This window comes from Papio anubis, chromosome 10 (genome assembly GCF_008728515.1).
Source record: "Papio anubis isolate 15944 chromosome 10, Panubis1.0, whole genome shotgun sequence".
NCBI classification, from domain to species: Eukaryota; Metazoa; Chordata; class Mammalia; order Primates; family Cercopithecidae; genus Papio; species Papio anubis.
The window spans coordinates 99497508-99521537 of record NC_044985.1 but is presented as its reverse complement, the minus strand read 5'-3'; the positions used below and the strand labels follow the sequence as shown (position 1 = coordinate 99521537).

Here is a 24030-nt window from a genome sequence, read left to right as displayed (position 1 = left end):
AGCCTCTTTTCTAATGCCATGTAAGTTAAAAAAACAAAAAAAAAATCACTGACTCACTATGCCATGTAAGGCAAAAGGAAGACTCTAAGGGAGCGTGTAATGGATTCCCTTTTAAAGCATGGTAGAGACTGAATTATTATTGACTAAGAAAGTTTCAGGCAAAAAAAAAAAAAAAAAAAAGTATCCAAATATTATGAATTTGAAAAAGCTGATTCTGTTTTTTTTTTAAATTTTTATTTTTAAAAAAATGTTTGTTTTACTTTAAGTTCTGGGATACATGTGCAGAACGTGCAGGTTTGTTACATAGGTATACATGTGCCATGGTTGTTTCCTGCATCTATCAACCCGTCATCTAGGTTTTGAGCCCCGCATGCATTAGGTATTTGTCCTAATGCTCTCCCTCCCCTTGCCCCCCATCCCTGACAGGCCCCAGTGTGTGATGTTCCCCTCCCTGTGTCCATGTGTTCTCATTGTTCAGCTCCCACTTATGAGAGAACATGCAGTGTTTGGTTTTCTGTTCCTGTGTTAGTTTGCTGAGAAAAATGACTTCTGGCTTCATCCATGTCCCTGCAAAGGATATGAACTCATTCTTTTTCATGGCTGCATAGTATTCCATGGTGTATATGTGCCCCCCCCTTTTTTTTTTTTTAAGATGGAATCTTGCTCTGTTGCCCAGGCTGGAGTGCAGTGGCACAATCTCTGCTTGGCTCACTGCAAGCTCCGCCTCCCGGGTTCACACCATTCTCCTGCCTCAGCCTCCCGAGTAGCTGGGACTACAGGTGCTCCCACCATGCCCAGCTAATTTTTTGTATTTTTAGTAGAGATGGGGTTTCACCGTGTTAGCCAGGATGGCCTCAATCTCCTGACCTCGTGATCTGCCTGCCTCGGCCTCCCAAAGTGCTGGGATTACAGGTGTGAGCCACCGCACCTGGCCAATGTGCCACATTTTCTTTATCCAGTCATTCACTGATGGGCATTTGGGTTGGTTCCAAGTGTTAGCTAGTGTGTGTGTGTGTGTGTGTGTGTGTGTGTGTGTGTGTGTGTATGTGTGTGTATATATATATATATGTGTGTATATATATATATATATATATATGTAGTTTGTTGTTGTTTTTTTCAGATGGAGTATCACTCTTGTTGCCCAGGCTGGAGTGCAGTGGCGTGATCTCAGCTCACTGCAACCTCCACCTCCCAGGTTCAAGTGATTCTCCTGCCTCAGCCTTGCGAGTAGCTGGGATTAGAGGCATGCCCCACCAAGCCCGGTTAATTTTGTATTTTTAGTAGAGACAGGGTTTCACCATGTTGGTCAGGCTGGTCTCGAACCCCTGACCTCAGGTTATCCACCCCCCGCTTGGCCTCCCAAAGTGCTGGGATTACATATGTGAGTCACCATACCCAGCCAAAGAAACTGATTCTAAACCAACAACCATGGTGTTTTCTGATAGACTGTTTAGCATCCATATAAGAAGTGTTATTTGTAATGCTAACGGTTTTCCTTTCACAACAATCATTTATCTTACTGGCTGTAAGATAGGGTAAACTGTAATTTACCCTATTATCTAATTTACTGAACAGATCTTGTTTTTAAAAATGTTAAATCATGTTTTTGGAATAAAAATTGTAAATGAAGAATGCTTGTCACCACATGTTAATAATGGAAGTATTCTATTATTTTTAATTTTATGTATGTATAGACAAGAGCTATATGGGAAATAACTATTATAGACCCATTATAATTTCATCATTTATAACCAGGGTTGGTAGTAAAGCAACAGAAATATATCTTCAATGCAAACTTGCTCCCAGCATCTCTTTCCTTTCATCGTTGACCATATTGCGTCCTGGACAGGAAGAAGACATCCTCAACCCACCACCCCTTTCCCTCCAATGTGGGCTGAGTGTTGGGTCAACTGATAGGCAGTGCAGACCCTTCATTTTGCTTTGTTGGTGCCTTGGAGGCATGTGAGGGCACAGTCTCAAATTCCAGAGACCTTGCCTTCAGGATTTGAGGTGGGGGAAGATGTGAAAGAAGACCTTTAGCCACTCAGTGTTATCAAAAGTGATCACCAAAGAACTTTCTGTGTCTGGCATTGTGTTGGGACATCCATCAACAGTACTGAATGGTCTTTTTTAGTGGACAAATATTCACACCTTGGTAAAAGCAGTATACACCCGGTGGAAAACTCCTATTCGTGGCATGGCAGAATTGTAAACATTTCCTCTTTTGCCAAATTTGTATTAATCTGGTGCTACAGATGATTCAGGTTAAAACAGAAGAACTTATATCTACCTTCAGCGACACATACGTGATTCTTCGCAGGACTAAAGAGTATAGGCCTTGCCAGCTGGCAGCCCAGGATTTAGCAGAAGGTTAAAGATGCTGCCGTGAGAAGTTACAGACTTCTCACGGTCTTCCATCTGAGGGGCCCCAAAACTTTCAGAAGTAGGAATCCTGTGGCATCTGCTAATGGTGATTGGAAGAAAGAGTAGAGGTGACAGTATCCATGGGTGCAGTACCAGAACTATTATGAAATGCTTCCAGCTGCGATTTCAGAGGAATCTCCCCCTGAACCCCTGCACGTGGTTCTCCTATTTCAGTCACTGTTCTAGCTATGACTCTGCTTAGACAAGATGAAGTTGATGGATTCATTAGAAAGTTTCCACTGAACTTGTCTGGTGTAATTTCTCTTTCCTCAAGGGCATGGACACAGCTTTGGTTCTCCTTCCTGCACTCACTTGTCTGCTGCTCCCATTCTTCCCATGAGGGCATAGATTACCTAGCAGGTGAAGGCACCGTACACTATTTGATTTTTAATAGGAGAAACCCTCCAGTCAGAGATAAATCTTACTTGGAGTCTAGGTGGCTGTAAGTCTGAAGTGTCAGTATGGCATTTCAGCACTTTCAGTAGGAGTTACCAAGGGCCAAATAAATCACAGAACCAGCTTTTGAGGTACTGCATTTGGCTGGAAATAGAATGTGAGGAGATGATTCTGCTCTATTATACCAGAGGCCACGTTTATTCTGAAGTAGCCATAGCCGGGTGAGGGTGGCCTTCTGGAGGAGTAAGGTTTGAGAGAACTATGTTGGAAGTCATTAAGAGAAAGAGCTTATTTCCCAGCTGCTTCCTGCTCAGAAGCAAGGGCTCTGGTGGTTGGTACAAGATAAAGCCAAGCATGGAGTTTCTTCTCTTGATAATCTAGATTGACCCAAAACAACTGGGTCTATAAAGAACCCAGATTATGTCATGTGCCAATATGTCATACACCGGAATGTGTATCTCATGATTCAATAATTTCTGTGTTGTGTATGCAATTGTGATGTGCATGTCAATTCTCATCTTTCTTAGGTAATGTCTGGTAGTGCAGAGTCTTTACTGTCCTTGGAGGATAAGATGCATCATGTAAGGTGGCAGTCTGCTAAGATTGCTACTTTAAGGAAGAGGTGCTGTTGCAAAAGAAACGTTGAAGTTAAAAACAACTAATGATCAATTGATTGGGCTTGGACACAGACTCTAGCACTTGAGTACCTTACACTTTTTAACTTGCACTCCAGCTTTGATCAGGCTTTTCCTGTGATTGTACAACTAGGAAATAATAATTCTCTTGGCTTTGCTCTTGGTTGACATTTGGGAAATGGCTGCCCTTTAGAACTTGGCTCTGATCTCTTCGGTATTTGCCTGATGTCTTGAGACTCCATTCTTCTGAGCTCCTGGTGTCTTAGATTCTCCCTGAAGTTAAGAACGCTATCAATCCTCCAAACCTGCCTCTTATACTGTGACAACTGATAATATACTAAATTCAAATGAAAATCTTAGGCAAGACCCTTTGGGGTCTCCTAGTCTTCATATGAAACTGTATTTTTATCAGTATAATAAATATAATTTTCAAAAGTTACATAAATTCTACCAGTTTCAAAGTAAAAGGGGTAAAGATGCTTTGCATCATGTTTCTAAGGTTTCTTAGGATTTTCATATAAAAAGCACTTTTTACTTCCTGGTCAGCCAAGAACTCCAACTGATTTCAGCTGCTGTTATTTGGTGTGTGAAAAAAAAAAATTCCAAAGAATTTTGTTATCAGTAATGCTACGCAACCCGGCATAACACACTTGACAATATCAAAAGGGATGCTATCATATAAATGTAACAGGGAGCAGAATGCAGTTCTGTTTCATGATTTGGCCAGAAAAAACAAATTACCTTGAGTGACCCAAGGCAACCTGACTTCATTAGACCCCTGGCCCTTATACACATTATAATTCTGCCCCACTAAGGAGATTATAAAAGAAAGGTTTTCATGGCTCTCAGAAAGGAGATCCTCTCCTTTTCAATTACATCTGATTTATGAACTGTTTAAGCTCTTTCCCAAAGTCTTCTTTCACAGCCTCTCACTTGTCTGATAAACACTGCACAAAAATTCTGCTGGTTTGCAAAATCCGACTCTTACGTGTCTGAAGTCCCCTTTCGGATCCTGGGAGGAAGGAACATTGAAGTCTCCAAAGAGATGCTGGTGACAAATGTCTACTGCATTTCCTGATGGCAGAGAACAAAAGTGAGACGTGAAAGAGAAAATATACACGCAGTGGAATCCTCTCTCCTTCAGCTCCTTTGGAGCCAAGTGCTGAGCTGTCTGATTTTTATACCCCTACCCCCTCAGCCTTTCTCCCTCTCACGCTGTGGTCTGTTCTCCACAAATATCTCCTTTTTGGTTTCAAACCAGATGGAATTATCGAAAACAAACTGTAAGTTCCCAGGCACACAACTTTCTCACAGCCAGGAAGGGAGTGGGTGACAGGACGTGGATTACTCTCTCCATCCCCAGCCCCCTCCACCTTCTTTTCAAAAGCAAATTCTTTAAAAAATATAGAGAGAGCATAACTCAGCAGTCATTTGGCAATGGGTGAGCATGGTTATCTTTCAAAATAATAATGACGCCAAACTTTATAGAAAAAGGAAACTGTTCTCTTTGTTCCAAAAACCCTACAATGTAGATAAATATCTCTCAAGGCATAAATACAAAGACATTTTTAGAACTGGCCCATTTGCTAGTCTAGACTTATAGGAAAGCATCATAAAACTGTTATTTTTCAATGGGTCAAATTCTCTTCCAGTGCAACTCTATCTTCCCCAGAACTGAAAAGAATCCCAGTTTTAGAAAGAATTTGGCAGCCCTAGGCCAGTTCTTTTCTTATTTATCTACTATAGATCTTGATCCACATCATATGAACAAGAGTTTTGAAGGTTTTTTTGTGTGTGTGCTTTATTTTTTAACAAGGGAAGCATCTTCTACCTGAGCTCCTCAAGATGACTTCTCAGACTCTACTGAGTGTGAGATGGTTTGCGTGTCTGGCTGGAAGGCAGGTTTGCTCCTACTGGACCTAATGTCTTGGTCCTATGAGAGAGTTTTGTGGGCCTCTTTGCCTCCTGCTCAAGGCACCAGTGAATATCATTTGCAGAATTAGGGTGTTGGCTCGAAAAAGACATAGTGTATTATCCCATAGAAAGTATGAGAGCATCTGGGAATTATGAGGGCATTTATGAGTAACATCTCTGGTAGACACATGAGATCAGCCTTCTTCCCGCTCACCACCACTGAAGATCTGGGGGCGGATGGGCAGAGGTGAGGTGGTGTGGCATGGCAGCTGGAATACAAGTGGAAATAGCCAACTTGGCCATACTAAAGCCCTATTTGCCATCTATGTGTGAGGCCGTTCCAGCATTCGGTGTCCAAGGACACCTAGTCCTGGCCTCGCTTGCCTTCCAATTTTTAAGGGGGAAAGGCTTCATGTACTTATTTATGCAAAACGAAAAAAAAAAGAAAACCTTGAGTATCAAGTAATTGTTGAGCAAGCAACACAGTGATAAAATTTTAAAATATACAAATCAGGACTATATGGCATCAATTTTGCTAGAATGATCCATGAACTTTATATCAAGGAGCAAAATCTTGGATATTGTGCATTAGTTTTACTATGATATCTTTCAATTCAGAAGAGGACAAAGTTTTTATGTAGTTCCCTGCATCAGTGATGGAAGTGTTGAGTTTTCATGGTTTTTGAAGAAAGTAGAAGTTAAATCACTTCTTTTGACTGTCCAAGGTGGTGCATTTTATGGAAGAAGAAGAAGGCCCTATGCTGGGAGCCGTACATTTTGCTATGGCCTCTGTCAGTAACTGAGAGTGGTGATATGGAACCCCCCTGCCTGTCTGGGCCTCAGTCATTCTTTCTGCAAGGAAAGACTAATGGAGTTGACATTTACTGCCCTCACTGAGGTCCCTTAAAGTGTGATGACACTCTGGGCATGGAGTGGGTTTTAGTAAGAGTGATGTGATTCACCTGCCCTCTGAATTCACATGCAAGGTGTGAGCAGAAGTAGGGGCAATGGAGTGTGTGTGTGTGTGTGTGTGTGTGCGCGCGCGCTTAGAGCTAAAAGTTGTGGCCAAGGACAGTTGAGCTGCTGCAAGTTTCATTTTATTATCTTCAGTAGAAACCTCCTATTGCCAAACCTTTGAAGAGGTAGTTAAGGCTTTTTCTAAGACACAGACAAATGTTCCTCTTAGTTATCATGATAGATTTTTGACCAGGAGAGCCACTCTCAGAGACATGTGATGATTGCCCTTTGGTGATGTGTCTCCATTAAGGGATAAGAGGTGGTATTGATGCTGAAGTGATCTGGTGGAGAAATGGCCTGAGACAGAGATTGCAAACTACATAACAACCCAACATAATGACTCTGATCAACCCACAGGGGCTGTTGATGAGCATTCTGCAGGTAAACACAGACTAGCTCCAGAGAGAAGTGTCGTAATCAACTTGTAATGCCTGTCTCAGGTGTGACAGGGCAAGTGGTGCCCTTGTGCCATGCTGTTGTCAGTGGCACCATGGAACATACCAGACACAACACAATCAGATGGATCTTGCTTCTAATTAGATCCACCCTGGCAAAGTTGTGTGAGTTTGAGCAAATGACATAACCTCTCTAAGTTCAATGTCCTTCTCAAGAAATGGGGATGCCTTCCTTGTGGAATTATTGTGAGACTGAAGCAAGATAATGCATGCTTGCTCTTATTCTTATAATTGTGGCTAGTAAAAGGTAACTAGTGTCAAGTGAGAAAGCCTTGGATTAGAGATATGGTTCAGGCACATTTGTCATGAATGTGAGGAGACTTATTGGAGACATCAAGTCATGGAGGGCTTCAATTCAGACAATATAAGGCGAGATGATCATATCCCCCAAACAGGGTCAAAGTCATGTGAATAGGAGGCATACACATTCTTCAGATGGCGTTAATGACATAATCTTCATTAGGAAATGACTCCTTATGGTTATGAACTGTGCATAATTGTAGGTTTGGTGGGAGAAATCCAACCCCATCCTGGGGCATTGCCCCCTGTTACTGTCTCTTTCATCTGCAGAACCAGAGCTCACTCTTTTTTTTTTTTTGACAAAGTCTCACTCTGTTACCCAGGCTGGAGTGCAGTGGCACAATCTTGGCTCACTGCAACCTCCACCTCTTGGATTCAAGTGATTCTCCTGCCTCAGCCTTCTGAGTATCTGAGATTATAGACACCCACCACCACGCCCCGCTAATTTTTTGGTATTTTTAGTAGAGATGGTGTTTAACCATGTTGGCCAGGCTGGTCTTGAACTCCTGACCTCAGGTAATCTGCCCACCTCAGCTTCCCAAAGTGCTGGGATTACAGGTGTGAGCCACTGCACCTGTACCCACTCTCCTTTTGAGTCTAGATCCCATTCTTCTCTATGAGCAGACACAAAAGCTACTGACTTTCAGCCTGAGCCTCCAGAATTTGAAATATACAGGAAAGGAACCAGCAACTGGGCATCCAGGGAAAGGGTGATAGAATCAGAAAGACTAAATGAGGCAGAGCTGTAAAGGCAAAGAAGATGTAGAAAGAATGAAAGGGGAGAGTTAGGATGTTGGGAGAGGACCGGAGGGCTGTCTTCTTGGGATGTAGAGTGCTCCAGTTGCATCTCCCTATTCCTTGATAGCCTTGGAACAGTTTCCTGAAGGCTAGAAACCTCACCAGGGTTTAGTGCATCATCTGTTCAGGGAAGGTGGGGAAGTGCTAGTCAGAAATGGTGGTGGGGAAACCGGTTCCCTGTCCATCCAAAGGACTTTGAAAAGCACCATCACTGTGAACCACCAGGCAACCTGGAGCCTCAATTTCTGTTTACCTACCCAGCTGCAGAGAAGAGTACAAAACAGTAAGGCTGGTCCTCTATGAGGTCAGATATAAAACATTACATGGGATAGAGAAAAAGGACTTGTTTAGTTAGGTTTCTTTAACATTATTATCATCATTATTTCCAGACTAAGGTGACCTCTCTATGGCCAAAGGGACACACTGAATTGTGGATCATCTCTCTGGAGTTCCCTTGATACACAAATGATGCTCAGTGGGGACATCTGAATGTATGCTTGAGGACATCAGAATTTCTCATTATCCATTTTATGGTTTCACCCATAAAGATTCTCCCCTTAGGACTGAGTGAGGGCAGATGCTTTCTTGGTTTCCAGAAAAGGATAAAGGCTTCTCGTGGACCTTATAACCAGTAATAATAGTTATCTATATACTCAGGAAAATGACTAGGTGATGTCAAAGTGTACGTTAACTATGTAACTCCCCATGTCTGTTTTCCCCAGCCTATTTCTCTGTAGTTCTCAGTAAAACCCTAGAAAAGAATTTACAGAGGATGGGTAAGGGGTATGGATGGTACAGAAGAAAGTGGGGGAACCTGGAGACCTAGCCCAAATTAAGGCTATCTAGGATGAAGGAAAAATCATGACAGAAGGCTTATAAGATGGAAGGATGGTAAGGTCCTTGTGTCCCATGGAAAAAGAACAATGAGTGCCACCTTGGGCCAGAGAAGATGTCTAAACTGGGGACCCACAGTGATCACTCAGAAGTTTGACATCCCCCTCTCATATCTGCAAAGGACACCGTTTGTAAAAATTTCCCAGCGCAGACTCACCCCAGCGATCATACACAAGGAGTAGCCAGTCTTCTAAGTTTCCACTTTCTATTCCTGTCCTAACTGACCAATCTCTTTTGTAGCTGTTGTTTGAAAGGACTTTCAGTTGCACAACTGTCTGCACATGTTGTAATTTGAACATAAACAGTGAAAATCTTTGGAGTGCTTCCCTTTCAGATGTTCGTGGTTGACAAATATCTTTTCAACTAATGTTTTCCCAGCTAAAATATAGTGAACTATTTAGTTTAACACTAATCCAAAGTAAGAAGGGGCTTCTCCTCCTTTTGGTTTTCCTTTCCTCCATCTCCTCCTCCTCCTCCTCCTCCTCCTCTTCTTCTTCCTCCTCCTCCTTTTTCTTTCTCTGCCTCTCTCCTTTGATCTATGAGATGGTTGGTTGGCTTATCATGGCAGTGTGACATTAAATTTTTTTTCTCTTTGCAAATCCATTTTGAGCAAATCCTATGATAGGGATAGAGAGATCACATTTAGAAAAGCTTCCTAAAATCTTAAAGCCTTCATTTAGTAAATATGACAAGCACTGTAATTTATAGATGGGATTATAACATTCTAACCTCTATTTGGGCTCTGCTTTCCCAACTCTCAGGGGTAATGAGATGATGAATAAGTTAATATTTGTTCAAGGATTTGAAGCAAAGCAATGTCTTAAATGCTTATGTATTTTGACCTCAAATTGCACTCCTACAGAATTCCCTGTAAGTAAGAAAAAGGAAGGAGCCAGTCGCAGAAATGACACAAAGCAACTATTTGTGCTGCTCTCAAACCTCCAGAACTCAGTAGAGGAGCAGGAGAAGTGCTTACATTTCACAATCCTTGTTCCACTGATTCTTGCTGGACCTAAGTGAAGGGGCAGCATTGATAGATCTCTCCTCAGTGACTTCTAGTACTTTCTGAGTGAAAAAGTACTTCTAGTACTTTCTGAGTGAAAAAGTACTTCTAGTACTTTCTTTACCCCAACACCCAGAGCCTTCCTAATATCCAGTGGCTGTGACCCTTCACCAGCATTGTTCAGCGTGGTGTGCTTCCTCCCAGGTTTAGACCCTAGTGCCAAAAATTTCTGTCTTTTGTCTTTAGAGCCCAGACAGATGACTGAGCAGCTACTCTGCAAATGCAGTTTGACCCAGCGGGTTAATCACTGCTCCTATCTCAGGAAAGCTTTTTCAACAGTCATTACAGTAAGGAGAACAAATGCAAATACCAGAACAATAAAAACAGTAATAATGGTGTCAGTCATCAAGTCCTGACCATGGGTAAAGATCTGTGTAAAGTTCAGATATTATCTAATCAATCCTCACAGCAGTCCTGCGAGTGGGAATTATTATTATTCTCATATTACATGTCGGGAAGACAGGCTCAGGGAGGTTCACTCATTTGCCTAAAGTCACACAGCTAGGAAGCAGCTGAGTCAGGATACACACCACCAAGCCTCAGGCTTTCTAGGCTATGAGCTCAAGACTTGTAGGTGGCCCTCTCACCCCAAAAACCTTATACATGCCTTGCAAATAGAAGGGGATAAATAAATGTTTATTATCCAAATTGAATAGAATTATTTTCTATGTGATTTAGGGAAGTCTCAACCTTCCGAGGCAAACATTTTACGTTTAACAGACAAGAAAAGAGTGACTATTGTTTGTATTTTAAGTCTTATAGCTGGATGAAGGGGAAGGTAGGGAGCTGAGGAGTTTCTCACTCATCAACTGAGAATTACTGAACATCGTTTTTTTTCCCCCCTTCTGGCCTTTGAAGTCAGATCACATAAACAAGTACCTGACTGCATGAAAGGCTGTATCTGCTTGACAAATGTCTGAGAAAATCTTAACAGCACCAACTAAGTGATCAAGCATTTACTAAGCACACAGACTTAGGCAGAAACATGGATCTTGTCTTCTAGGAATTTGTAATCTGACAGAAACAAAGCAGGACCTCAGAGAACTTCCCGTGTCTGGTTTCATGTCAAGCACGCCCTTGGTCAGTACATGGGGAAACTCTGGAAGTGAATTCTAAGGGGACTTAGGGCTCCTTGATGATAGTTTTAGGAGATGTGAGTTTCTGCTTCACTAGGTGAATTTCCCATTTCCCACTATGTCAAGAATGTGAGGCAATTCCAAAGGAATGTGATATTGTAATACATCTAGCAGGAAACCCACACAGACAGTTCCTTTTCCTTCTGGAGTTAGAAGATGAAATGAAAAGCGGAAATAGCCACACTGCAAGGCCCATAGCTGTGCTTTTACAAGCAAAGTCTGATTCATAATATTGACTTGGTGTAATCTCACAGTATATGGACATGTCTCTAGGGTCTGTGTTTAACAAGCTCTCTCCCCACCAAGCCCACCTTAACTCTACTCTTTATCTCCCGGGGACCTCCTCAAAATCAGTTCAATGAAAATAACTTTTGGGCAACATGGCCAAGCCCTGTCTCTATAAAAAAAAAATAAAACAAACTAGCTGGGTGTGGTGATGTGCACCTGTAGTCTTAACAACTAGGGAGGCTGCGGTGGGAGGACGGCTTGAATCCCGGGAGGTCAGTCAAGGCTGCAGAGAGCCATGATCATGCCACTGCACTCCAGCCTGGGCAACAGAACAAGGCCTTGTCTAAAAAAAAAAAAAAAAAAAAAAAAAAAGGAAAGAAAAACTTTTCAGCTGTAGAGATCCTTTATTCCCACTGCTGCCAGGGAAAGCTCCCCACAGCAGGAAGCCCAGAAGACCTCTTGTTTGTGATTCTTTCTCTGTAGCACATGGATGCACTTCAAAATTCACAACAAGGTAGACCATGGGGCTGCTTAACTCAACTTTGCAGGCACTCTATATGTTGGTCAGAGACTGAGTACCATTCACTTCTTGTGTCCTTCCTCAGACCAGACACAAAGTGAACTAAAGGAAGATTCATAAAACTGTTTTGCTTAAAGATTGAGTAGACACCATGGAGCAATGCAGATCAGGGCTGGGAATTTTGATTGCATCTGATTAACTTGTCCCTTATACCACACTGAGGAGGGCCATGCAGCTTGAAGGGTTCTGAATGCATCTTATTTCTGACTTTTCCCTCTTCCCACCCTTCATCTTATAGTTCTGTGTCCCACCCCTCTCTCCCCCTCACCTCCCTCCCATTTTCCAATGTGAAGGAAATTATTTCTTTTGGTTTATAAAACTCTACACTTCAGATTTGGGGCAAAAGTTAGTTGGCTCTACCTTGGTTTTGCTAATTCCAAAGGGCTGGTGGATGAGCTGAGATCTCCTGGTGGGGTGAAGGAAGAAGGCAGCTCGATGTTTGCATCAGTGTGGTGGAAAATTTAGGATTCATCTGATTTCCTAATGAAATCATTGTAATTAGGGAAGACACTAATTGGATTAGACACAGAATAGGCAGGGGAGTATATTAAGCAGTGAGGTGAGAAAGATGGGCTGGAGCCATATCCCAGAATAACTTGTCCTCATAGATCCTGTACTTTTCTTCCTGTAAGAATCCATTGACTTTTTGTATTTTGGGTTTTGTTTTACTAACGAGGTAGTGATATGATTGACATATGATGGAGAATAATCACACTGGTTGCCATATGCAGGATGGTTCGGAGAGGAGAGAAATGAGTAAAAATGTCCAAATAGAAGGGCCAGAACGGAGTAAGCAGTAGAGAGAAGGAAAGAAAGGAAAGGAGATCAGAAATGTAACCCATTGTCCAACTCAGGTGTTGATTCAACACACACTTACTAAGAGATGATTATGCTAGGTGCTGCATACTGTGCAAAGTACCTGAAAATTAGATTATGAGGACTTGGCGTGGAGTAGAAGTTCAAATGAGAAGCTGAAGATGATTTAGTTTCGAGTCTCAAAGTATCAAAAGGAGGTGACAACATTATTCATGAGTGGAACATAAGAAAAATAAGAAACCTGAAAAATAGGATTTACACATCTTATTCTACTATGGCTTTTCTGTATACAATGCCTTAAATTTTTTTTTTTTTAAATCATGTTCCTCTCTTCACAAAAAAAAAAAAAAGAACAAAAAATGGGGCCAGAGAAGATTCCCTATTGTTTACTTTCGATTTGGCCTTGAAGATCCCATGTTCTGGCTCCAACCTACTTTTCCCATTCTACCTATTTTTCTCTACTGCCCTACCAGAATCCTTTATTCCAGCCAGGCAAATCTATTTATCCTTTCCTGACATAAACATCATGCTTTTGTATATAGTGATTCTTTACCTAAAAGTAATCCACCCTGAAATCCTACATTAGAGGATTAATAATATTAATATTTTGGAAAATTATTTAATATTTTGGAAAACCTGTTATAGTCTGAATATTGGTTCAAAATTTATATGTTGAAGCCTAACTTCCAGTGCAACAGTATTAAAGAGATGGAGTCTTTAGGAGGTGATTAGGTCATGAGCTCAAGAATGGGATGAGTGCACTTATCAAAGAAGCTCAGTGGAACTTGTTCACCCTTTCTGTTGTGTGAGGTCACAGCAAGAAGGCGCCATCTATAAAGTAGATAATGACTCCTCACCAGACACCAAATCTACTAGTGCCTTGATTTTAGACTTCCAAGCCTTCAGAACTGTGGGTAATAAATTTCTGTTTGTTTGTTTATTTATTTATTTATAGAGAGGTCTTGCTTTGTTGCCCAGGCGGGAGTGCAATGGCACAATCACAGCTCACTGCAGCCTCGAACTCCTGGGCTCAAGCGATCCTCCTGCCTTTATCTCCCAAACTGTTGGGATTACACGTGTGAGCCACCGTGTCAGGCCAAATTTATGTTCTTTGGGTTTGGAGTCTGAGTCTGGTCCTGCTACTATAATAAAATATTTGAGAACAGGAACAGACTAAAACAGACCCTAAAGCCTGTGCCTTGCCTGATCATTCCAACCTCAAAGGTGGCTCCCTCCTTTATAGGTGCCTTATTTCCTCCAATGGCCTTGTGTCTTATGGAAAGATCATGCCTGCTTAATATGTCTGTGGTTCTCAGGATCCCTAGCACAGTACCGAATGTTCCATAGTCCCTCAAGTGTTCATCGGTTTCCTAACTGGGGTGAGTTTGTAAGACTTTACATGCTCCACCATGTTGCAGCAGAGACAGCTGGGATGGAGTTCCCCTTCCTTTTGGAGTTTGACTCTTCAGATTCCTTTGGATGCAGTGATACTTTATGGGTGTATATAACTCTGACTTTGCAAATCACCTCCAGAAACAGCACTGTGTTTATCAGCAATCACGCAATACACGTTCCTCAGATAAGGACATAGCTCATTTCCTGCTTTAGTGTTTAAAGATACAGTTCATTGGTTGCTGGTATTAACTTTTAAAAGAAAGAGAATTAAGCACTTTTCTCCAAACACACTGGACAAACTTGAGAATATATGAATTTCGCATGTTTCCTGTCCTTCAGCCCCATATTCTAAATGTGATATCTGCTAATAAAAGTATTCAATGTTCACAAAGAAAAATGGTGTCTTAGATTACCTCAAACAATGAATAATCATGCTTATACAATTAATTGATACCTGAGAGATTTGAGAAAAACATGTCCTTCTAAACATAAATTTCAGAATTAATTGCAACTGAGCAGAAAACCCACAGTAACTTTTAATTTTAAATGTTGTAATTGGGTGCCTAGTGCTGAGAAGAAAATTGGTTTGTGGCTTTCAGGGAAATCAGAGTATATTACATATTTAAAATTTTTTAAGCTCCAAGAAGACTGTTTTTATAAAAACAGATAATGTATTGATTTGTGTTTAGTTGTTAAAATGAAATAGAATTGAATAAACCTCAGATAGCCTGAATACCTTGAAATAGTCAAGATATTTATGTATATTACATTTATAACTACAATGTTTTTATGTATAAATGCTTTACATAAAGGTATGTGTGTGTGTGTATGTGTGTGTGTAATTGTGTTGATGTGTATTTATTATCTGATTTGAACATATTATATACCAAGTAGCTGCCTGGCATCAGGGATGCACAAATTATGTATTCATAAACCACATGTCAGAATTGCCTTAGACATAGACAAGATTGAACTGAACTTTATTTTGCTATTTGTGGGACATCCAATGACTTTGGGGGTGACAAACATCAAATTGAAGATGGGGGTTATATCTAGAGTGGAGTGGGAGGGAAACAATATTGAAGAAACACAGGGAGCTTCAAATACATTGATAATGCATTTCTTAGGCTGGCTGGTGTGTCTACCTGGAAATTTATGGTATTTATCCTTTTTTCTTTTTTACATGACTTAAATGCTTTTTAATAAAACTTTTAAATGCCCAATTCCTTCTTCAGAATTTTTTGTGAATTCGTAGGTGACTTATGCTTTTGTGCTTACCTCTGATTCCAACATTCTGCTTCTACTGTATGTGTGCTATGTGAGAAAACTTTCCACCAAGCTGACTGATTGGTTGTCTTCCCTCCACAGTGGCTCAGTGGAGACATGAAATTCAGCCCTTTTCCTTGGTTTAAACACATGCTGATCCCACAAATGCAGTAGTCTTAAAATTTGCAGATACAGAAGCATTTATGTCTTAAGAATGAAAGCAACTTAAAATTCGCTGCTGCCGCTCAGAAAGAGCTTCTGGCCATTCTACCTCTGGGGATATTATCACCAGCACTCCCGGCCTAGGCAGCATCCTGAACTTTCCCACCCTATGTTGGCTCCATTTCATCTTCCTCACTCTTTCCCTTCCAAGCTGCCTTCAAGAACTCCAAATTCTTTTTGCTCTATTATTGAAGAACAATTTTGGTCTTTCCCCTCTCGATTCCCGACACCACATTATAGGCATAGAGTAAATATTTGTTGAAGATGAATACACCTCAGTTCCTGGCCCACTTGCTCATGTCCAAAACCCACCAATCTGCTCAAAGTTTCTGTTACATAAATAGCAAAGGCCTGGAAGAAGTCCTGATGTTTCTTTTTATAGGTGCTAAACCCTTCAGGAGGAATTGCAGTGTCGAGTAGTAATTTTTCATTTTTTCATAGGTTGAGGCCCCAACCTCCAGAACCTCAGGCTGTGACTATATTTGGAGATTGGGCCTTTGAAGAGGTGATTAAGTTAAAATGAAGACATGAGGGTGGGCCCTAATCCAATCTGACTGGTGTCCAAGAAGAGGAGATTAGGATATACAGAGAAATACCAGGAGTGTGCAGAGACACAGAGTAAAGACCATGTGAGGTCACAGCAAGAGAAAAGCCATCTGCAAGCCAAGGGGAGAAGCATCAGAGGAATCCAATACTATGGGTACCTAGGTCTTGGACTTCCAGATTCCAGAATTGTGAGACAGTAAATTTCTCTAGTGTAAGCCATTTAGTCTGCTGCATTTGTTATGGCAGCCTGAGCTAAGACACAAAGTCTTAGGTTAGGAGAACAGGATAGAGTTACAAAGAGAACAGTAGTCTTTGGTAAACCAAATGGCACATCATTCTTTGAGAAAGTGCAATTTTAAAGTTAAGATTTTAAAAAGAGGAAGTTAATCCTGGATGACTAAAATCCACTTAATCAGATTATTTGATGGGATAGGGCAGTGGAGCAAGATTTAAAACCAGAGTAGGTAACAATTTTGGTGAGAAAAAAAACAGGCTGCAATAAAATTTTTTAAAGTATGCATTCAAACTATTTGGTATGCATTTGTACATAACAATTTTAGAATTTTCTCTGACAATGCTTGGACGCTTGGCATAAAATATTGTAGAACTGGAATCGGGGAAATTGTTATCGATGGAAAATGGAGGGATATAAAAGATATCCCTACTGAAAAGACTGACTCTGGCTTCCATTTGGCAGAAGGCAATTTAAGTGAGAAGGAGGCCAATAGTGTGAGAGAGAGAATCAGAACTGAGACATTGAAGGTAAAGATGAGGCCAAAGAGGAATTTTGGTCAATGAGACAAAATTCACTGAAGAAGACAATAAGGTGATTACAGAGAAAATACATTGAACTTGAAATCTGGTTGAGGTTTTGGGTATTATCTTAGTTTTACTTCTATTTGTCATGTTAACTGAAAGGATTTGGATAGGTATAAATCCAAACAACAGACTTAAAATCGGGTTGAAGTTTTTGGGTATTATCTTAGTTTTACTTCTACTTGTCATGTTAAGTGAAAGGATTTGGATAGGTATAAACCCAGTCCAATCCTTCTCCACCCAACTGATTTAATAATCAGTTGGTAGCCATATGGTAATTAAATTGTGAACACTCAAAGTGGAAGGTAATCTGACATGATAGCTATTCTCCTTTTTGTCTTGGTTTGATCCAGAATTTGGTATCAGAATTTGCTTTATTTAAAAAATTGTGCTTTAATTATTATAGTCAGCTGCATTAATAAGACTTCCAAAGTTTTAAAAATAGGAGAAAAGTTATGAGATAATCTTAACTAATATGAAAATTTTGAAACATTATCCAGAGCATGTAAGTTTCCACTGATATAAGGGAAATGTCACCGGCAAAAGTAATTTTTCCATTCTAAAAATACTGATGGAGGGCCATGTGTAAGACATTGTGCTGGGTCCTGTGGGGACAAAATAGGAAAAGTCCTGCCCTCAAGTTCTCACATGCGGAAATATGAGGAACAGATACCTATGAGACAGGTGGCTCATGCCTGTAATCCCAGCACTTTGGGAGGCTGAGGTGGGTGGATCACCTGAGGTCAGGAGTTTGAGACCAGCCTGACTAACATGACGAAACCCCGTCTCTACTAAAAATAGAAAAATTAGCCGGGAGTGGTGGTGGGTGCCTGTAGTCTCAACTATTCAGGAGGCTGAGGCTGGAGAATTGCTTGAACTCGGGAGGCAGAGGTTACAGTGATCTGAGATCACTCCATTGCACTCCAGCCTGGGCGACAGAGCGAGAATCTGTCTCAAAAAAGAAAGAAAGGAAGGAAGGGGGGGAGGGAGGGAGGGAGGGAGGGAGGGAGGGAGGGAGGGAAAGAAAGAAAGAAAAGAAAGAAAAGAAAGAAAGAAGAAAGAAAGAAAGAGAAAGAAAGAAAGAGAAAGGAAGGAAGGGAAGGAAGGAAGGAAGGAAGGAAGGAAGGAAGGAAGGAAGGAAGGAATTTTAATAAGCTCCCAGCTACCACTCAACCATAGTTGATTGGTCCATGAATGATCACATGATCCAAACGAGACCAGATTCCTTTTCTTGAGAATTTTGGCTACATGATGTAAAACTGGGATGCAGGTTGTGTACCTTGGAGAGAAAGCTGTTCCGCACTGAGAAAATTATGTTAACAAAGAGAAAGAATCACAGATGAGATAGAGAGGATTTGGTAGTGTGTATATCCCCAGTTTCCAGGAATTTGAGAGCTGTCTGCTTCTTGCCATTCTAGTGGCTTAGTCAACTTTTTCTTTTCTTTTGTATCTTTTCTTTTTTTCCTCTTTCTTTCTTTCTTTCTTTCTTTCTTTCTTTCTTTCTTTCTTTCTTTCTTTCTTTCTTTCTTTCCTTTTCTTTCTTTCTTTCTCTTTCTTTCTTTCTTTGTTTCTTTCTTTCTTTCTTTCTTTGTTTTTGTTTTTTTTTTTTTGACACAGGGTCTTGTTCTGTCACCCAGGCTGGAGTGCAATGGTGTGATCTCAGCTCACTGCAGCCTTAACTTCACTGGCTGAACCTCCCACCTCAGACTCTTGAGTAGCTGGGACTACAGGTGTGTGCCACCATGCCCAGATAATTAAAAAAAATTATTTCCAGAGATGATGTCTCACTATGTTGCCCAGGTTGGTCTCCAGCTCCAGGGCTCAAGGAATCCTTCTGCCTCAGCTTCCCAAAGTGCTAGAATTATAGGCATGGGCCCCCCACCTGGCCTAGTCAACCCTTCATCAGATTATAACTCAGACTTCTTCCTTTAATTTTCATTTTAAGACTTAAGCTGATTTGAGTTGTATTCTATCACTTGCATGCAAGAAACTTCTAATAAATATAGTGAAATAAGATATATACTAAAAATGTTTATAGCCCAACATCTGCTATAAAATAGGCCCCTAATTCTGTAGAGCTTCAAAGGAGAGGTAGATGGTACCTGGGTTATTAAGGGTTATCAAGAAAGGATTTGACACAACAGCAACATGTAGTTTCCCCCCGCCCCCTTATTCAACATCAGAAACATCTGGCAGTGTCTGTCTTTCCTTTTTCCTTTGTTCAAGATGCCAAGAGTTTGACTTGTTTTCCACTTCTCATTAGAGCTGATGTCATCCTATCTTGTCCTTTGGAGTTGTCCTGTCTGGTTTCAGGATAGGACACAGTCTTGCTCCTGTCTCTCTGCCTTATTGCCCCCAAAGAATAAAGCACAGCAAACACCCTTTTGCTCTGTTTTCTTCTACGAGTTTATGAGCTACTAAAGAAAACAGAGAGTAGTAAACTGGCAACATGGAAAGTGCTGTGCCAGGTGTCTCCTGTTCTCCAGATGCTCTCTCTACCCTTCTCCACCCAGCTCTCTGCTTGGGAGGATAACCTATATGGAGCACGTTAATGGGTTTGCTTACTCTTTGGCTTCTGGTTGGATTTTTTAATGAGAAGAGAATGAGGTCAGCCTATTTATTCCTGTGGCTTCTCCCTTACAGTATCCCTAAGGGTGAATGCTTCCCTTGGCTGAGGTTCACAGCTCCTCTTGACAGGAGGGATGGATAAATCATGACCCATGAACCAAATCCAGCCCACCATGTTTTGCATGGCCTGTCAGCTACATACATTTTTAAGTGGTTAAAAAATTGTTTTATTTATTTTACTTATTTGTTTATTTTTATTTTTGAGACGGAGTCTCGCTCTGTCTCCCAGGCTGTAGTGCAGTGGCGCAATCTCGGCTCACTGCAACCTCCGCCTCACATGGTGCATGAAAATTGCATCAAATTCCAATTCCAATATCTGTAAATAAAGTTTACACTCACACATTTACGTATTGTCTATGGCTGCCTTTGTGTTACCATGGCAGAGCTGAGCAGTTGAGAGGGAAACAAAGCCTGCAAAGACTGAAATATTTACTCTCTTGCCCTTTACAGAAAAAGTTTGCTGACTCCTGCTCTATGACTCTCCTTCCAGTTCTAGTAATGTTGCCTCCATCCCTTTCTCTTCTCTTGAAGTGTGTGTGGGATTGGAGAGAATTGTGAAAGCCCTGGAGTATTGAACTGTATTCTGTGTTTTCCCCACTCTCTGCTCATATCTTTTTTTTTTTGTTTTTGAGATGGAGTCTTGCTCAGTTGCCAGACTGGAGTGCTGTGGCGTGATCTTGGCTCACTGTAACCTCTGCCTCCCGAGTTCAAGCGATTCTCCTGCCTCAGTCTCCTGAGTAGCTGGGACTAGAGGCACACGCCACCACACCCAGCAAATTTTTGTATTTTTAGTAGAGACAGGGTTTCACCATGCTGGTCAGGATGGTCTTGATCTCTTGACCTTGTGATCTGCCCACCTCAGCCTCCTAAAGTGCTGGGATTACAGGCGTGAGTCACCGCGCCCGGCCTCTGCTCGTATCTTTTAAAATACAGTTGTCCCTTTATGAAACTCTTTTCAGATTATCCTAATTTGAGTATGCCGTCTGTTTGTGGCTGAGACCCTGACTGATACACTTTACAAAGACAGGACCTTGAAAGGACAGGAGTTATGGTGTCTATTTAGTCGGTAGCTGGGCGCTTAGTTGGATTTCAGTTCTCATTTTTATTGCAAATGGTAGAAGTCATGGAACTTCTCCTTTAAAGTCATTTTTTTTTCTTTCCCAGAAAGGCCACATGGAAAGCAATGCTCCTTTTCTTCACTGGATGTGATCATTTTTGCACAAGAGATTACTGAATCATCTTGCAAGAACATAAGACTTGCCAGCCTGCCAAAATAAGACTTGCTCTACTGAGGATGGCAGAGCAAGGAAAGGAGGAAGCACCCAGGTCCTTGACAAGGTCAGCTAGTCGCTGATTCATCTTTGCCTTCTTGTTATAGGAAATAACAAATTGCCATTTCTTTAGCCATTTCTAGTGCAGTCTTCTGTTAACTTCGGTAGAAAGTATCCTAACAGACTCTAATCTATAATTCATCCTTGTCTTCTTTCCTGAGGTGTATAGGCATTTTTATACAGTAATTATGACACAGTTGAATGGTGGTTGAGAGATCTTTTCTCCTTCTCCTCCAGGAATACCTCTGCTCTATGTCATGAAGGAATGGCATGATCCCTTGCACTCTTATGCCTTTAAGATTTAGTTCATTGAACTTTGGAACTGAAAATGGTCTTACAGGGAATCTTGTCCTGGGCTTCGTAAGCTGAGCTCCTAAGAGTCATCACAGTGGCCCACTGCAGTGGGAGAGAGCAGGGCCCAGCAGATCTCCTCAGCCAGAGGAGTGTGTGTATTGTCCTTACTTTTTGGAGGATTTTATAGTAGCTGATTAAAGTCTTTTTCAAACAATTCCAACATCTGTGTCATTTTAGAATTGATGTCTGTTGACTGTCCTTTTCCCATGTAAATTGAGATTTTTTTTTGGTTTTTCATAGACCATGTAATTTTGAATTGTATCCTTGGAATTTTAAATATTATGTTCTTAGGCCCTGGGTCTTATTTGAATCCTATAAAGAATGTCAATATTTTTGTTTTAGCAGACAATCAGCCTGGTTAAATTCAGGCTGCAAGTTTCTGCCACCCTTTTGTTGGTATGGCTTCAATGTTAGTTCTATTTGCAAAGTATTTTGAAACTTCCCTAGTTAACGTAGTTTTAAAAATTCTTTTAAGCATATGGCTAAGCTGACAAGAAAATAAGGAAGTCTTTAAAAGTAAAAAAAGCAAGAAGTCATGAATCTAAAGAGATAAGCAATGGCAATCCTTGGTATTCTACAGATTTCAGTGGGCCAATTTTGGGGAGGAATGAGGCAACCAAGACCGATTGTTCACACTAGGGAGAAGTCAGATTGGAAAGTTTTCTCTTCTTACATAAGACCACTGATCCCCAAAGAACACCTTTAGTTAAAGGATGAACTAAAACACAAGAGAACAACAATGAAAAAAAGCAAAAACCAAAATATAGAAACTTGTACTAATGAAAACAGGAAGTCTCTTCTGAAAATTCCTAATAGTCTCTTAAATAGATTTGTGTGCAGAATTCACACTATATGCGTGGTCCTCAACCCCAGCTTTAAAGTGGTTTCATATTGGTACTGCCTTAAGGAGGAAGCAAATACAAATCTCTGGAAAAGTTTGCTTAAAACCCAATTCTTAAATCCTACAGACAAAGTTCTAATGAACACAAACTTATAAGGAAGATATTGATTTACTTCAGAATTGGAAGTTAAATATGCATGCTCAGTTGTATAGAGTAACCAGTAAGAGAATATAAATAGAATGTATAACTGCAAAATGAGCAGAGAGGAAATTTTTTAATGTAGGGAAAAATAATTTCAAAAGGTGGCAAGAAAGGAGAGAGAGAGAAAAAGGAATACAGGAAATATGAAGAAAATAAAACATATGAGAAAAAAGTGTTAAAAATTAATCCTAATTTATTACTACTCAACAAATAATATAAATGGGCTACATTTTCCAATTAAAAGATAAAAATTATTACATTGGAATAAAATTCCAGCTATATTCATTTACAAGAGGTGTACCTAAAACATAAGAACACAATAAGATGGAAAGTAAAAGAATATCAAAAGACCATTATGGTAGTTGTAAAATACATCTGCAAATTATTTGACACTTTCCCTTTCAAAGGTAGCATCTAGGGGCAGGCACCAGGGCTCATGCCTGTAATCCCAGCACTTTGGGAGCCTGGGGCAGGTGATCGCTTGAGCCCTGAAGTTTGAGATCAACCTGGGCAACATGGTGAAATCTCTTCTCTACAAAACATAAAAAAATTAGCCAGATGTGGTGGCACATGCCTGTAGTTACAGCTATTCAGGAGGCTGAGGTGGGAGGATCACTTGAGCCTGAGAGGTCGAGGCTGCAGTGAGCTGTGATTGCACCACTGTGCTTCAGCCTGGGCAACAGAACAAGACCCTGTCTTAAAGAAAAAAGAAAAAAAAGAGTAGCATCTAGTTTCTCTCCCCTTAAGTCTGACCATTCTAACAAAAAGTGGTAGAACTGGTAAAGTGATACTATGAAAAAGGTATTCCACTTGACTGTCTGTTTTGGATCACTTGCCTAAAGGAATCTAACTACCATGTCATGAGAACACTCAAGCAGCTTGTGGAAAGGCCACTGAAACCTCTTGCCAACAACTAGCACCAACTTGCCAGTCATGTGAGTGAGTCATGTTGAAAGCACATGCTCTGGCTCTAATCAGGCATTCAAATGACTATTCTCAGCCAACACCTTAACTCCAACCTCAAGGTGGAACTGCCCAGCTAAGTCTCTCCAGACTTGCTAACTCACAGTATCTGAGAGGATAATAAATGTGAATTATCGTTTTGAGCGACTACTTGTTAAGGACAATTTGTTATGTATCAATAAGTAATGAATATATTAGACAAATACTATAAATATGTAACAGGTATAACTATATAATTATCAGACAAAATAATATTACTGCAAATAAATAGTGTTACCATATAATGATAAGAGATTTTGGTTCACATGAAAGAAACTTATATGCACTGAATAATAATAACTTCAAGATATATAAAGCAAAAATTTACAGAACTATAAGGAGAAATTTTAAAATCTGTTGTGGTGGAAGATTTTACCATGCCTCCATCCACAATTCATATATCAAAGAACAAAAAGACCAAAAGATACAGAAGATTTGAAAACACAATTAATATACTTGATTTAATAAGCACTCCACCCAACAACTGGGAGAATACTCACTCTTTTTAAGCATGCATGAAATAGTTACACACATCTGACCATATAACAGAATCAAGCAAATCTGTACATTTTAGATAATTGTTATCATAAAATCTATATGGGAATACTGAAGAATATGTAGTAATACAATACCTTTGTATGGAAGGGGAGAAATATATATCACTGAAAAGAGAGAAATAGGGCAATAGAGCTATAGAGGCAGAGAGAGAGAGAGAGAGACAGAAAGAAAGGGACACAGAAAGAGAGAAATAGAGAGAGAGAGGGAGAGAGA

The 24030-nt window shown here is 40.5% G+C and overlaps 1 long non-coding RNA gene across 1 annotated transcript in view; it reads left to right on the top strand.

Moving 5' to 3' along the window:
• The window catches only part of LOC110740940, a 52851-nt gene extending 30090 nt beyond the window's left edge, over positions 1-22761 (top strand). The window contains exon 3 of the long non-coding RNA XR_002516266.2: positions 20694-22761. This is a non-coding gene — a long non-coding RNA (uncharacterized LOC110740940). The remainder of the gene's footprint in view (positions 1-20693) is intronic.
• Positions 22762-24030: the final 1269 nt, after the last annotated feature.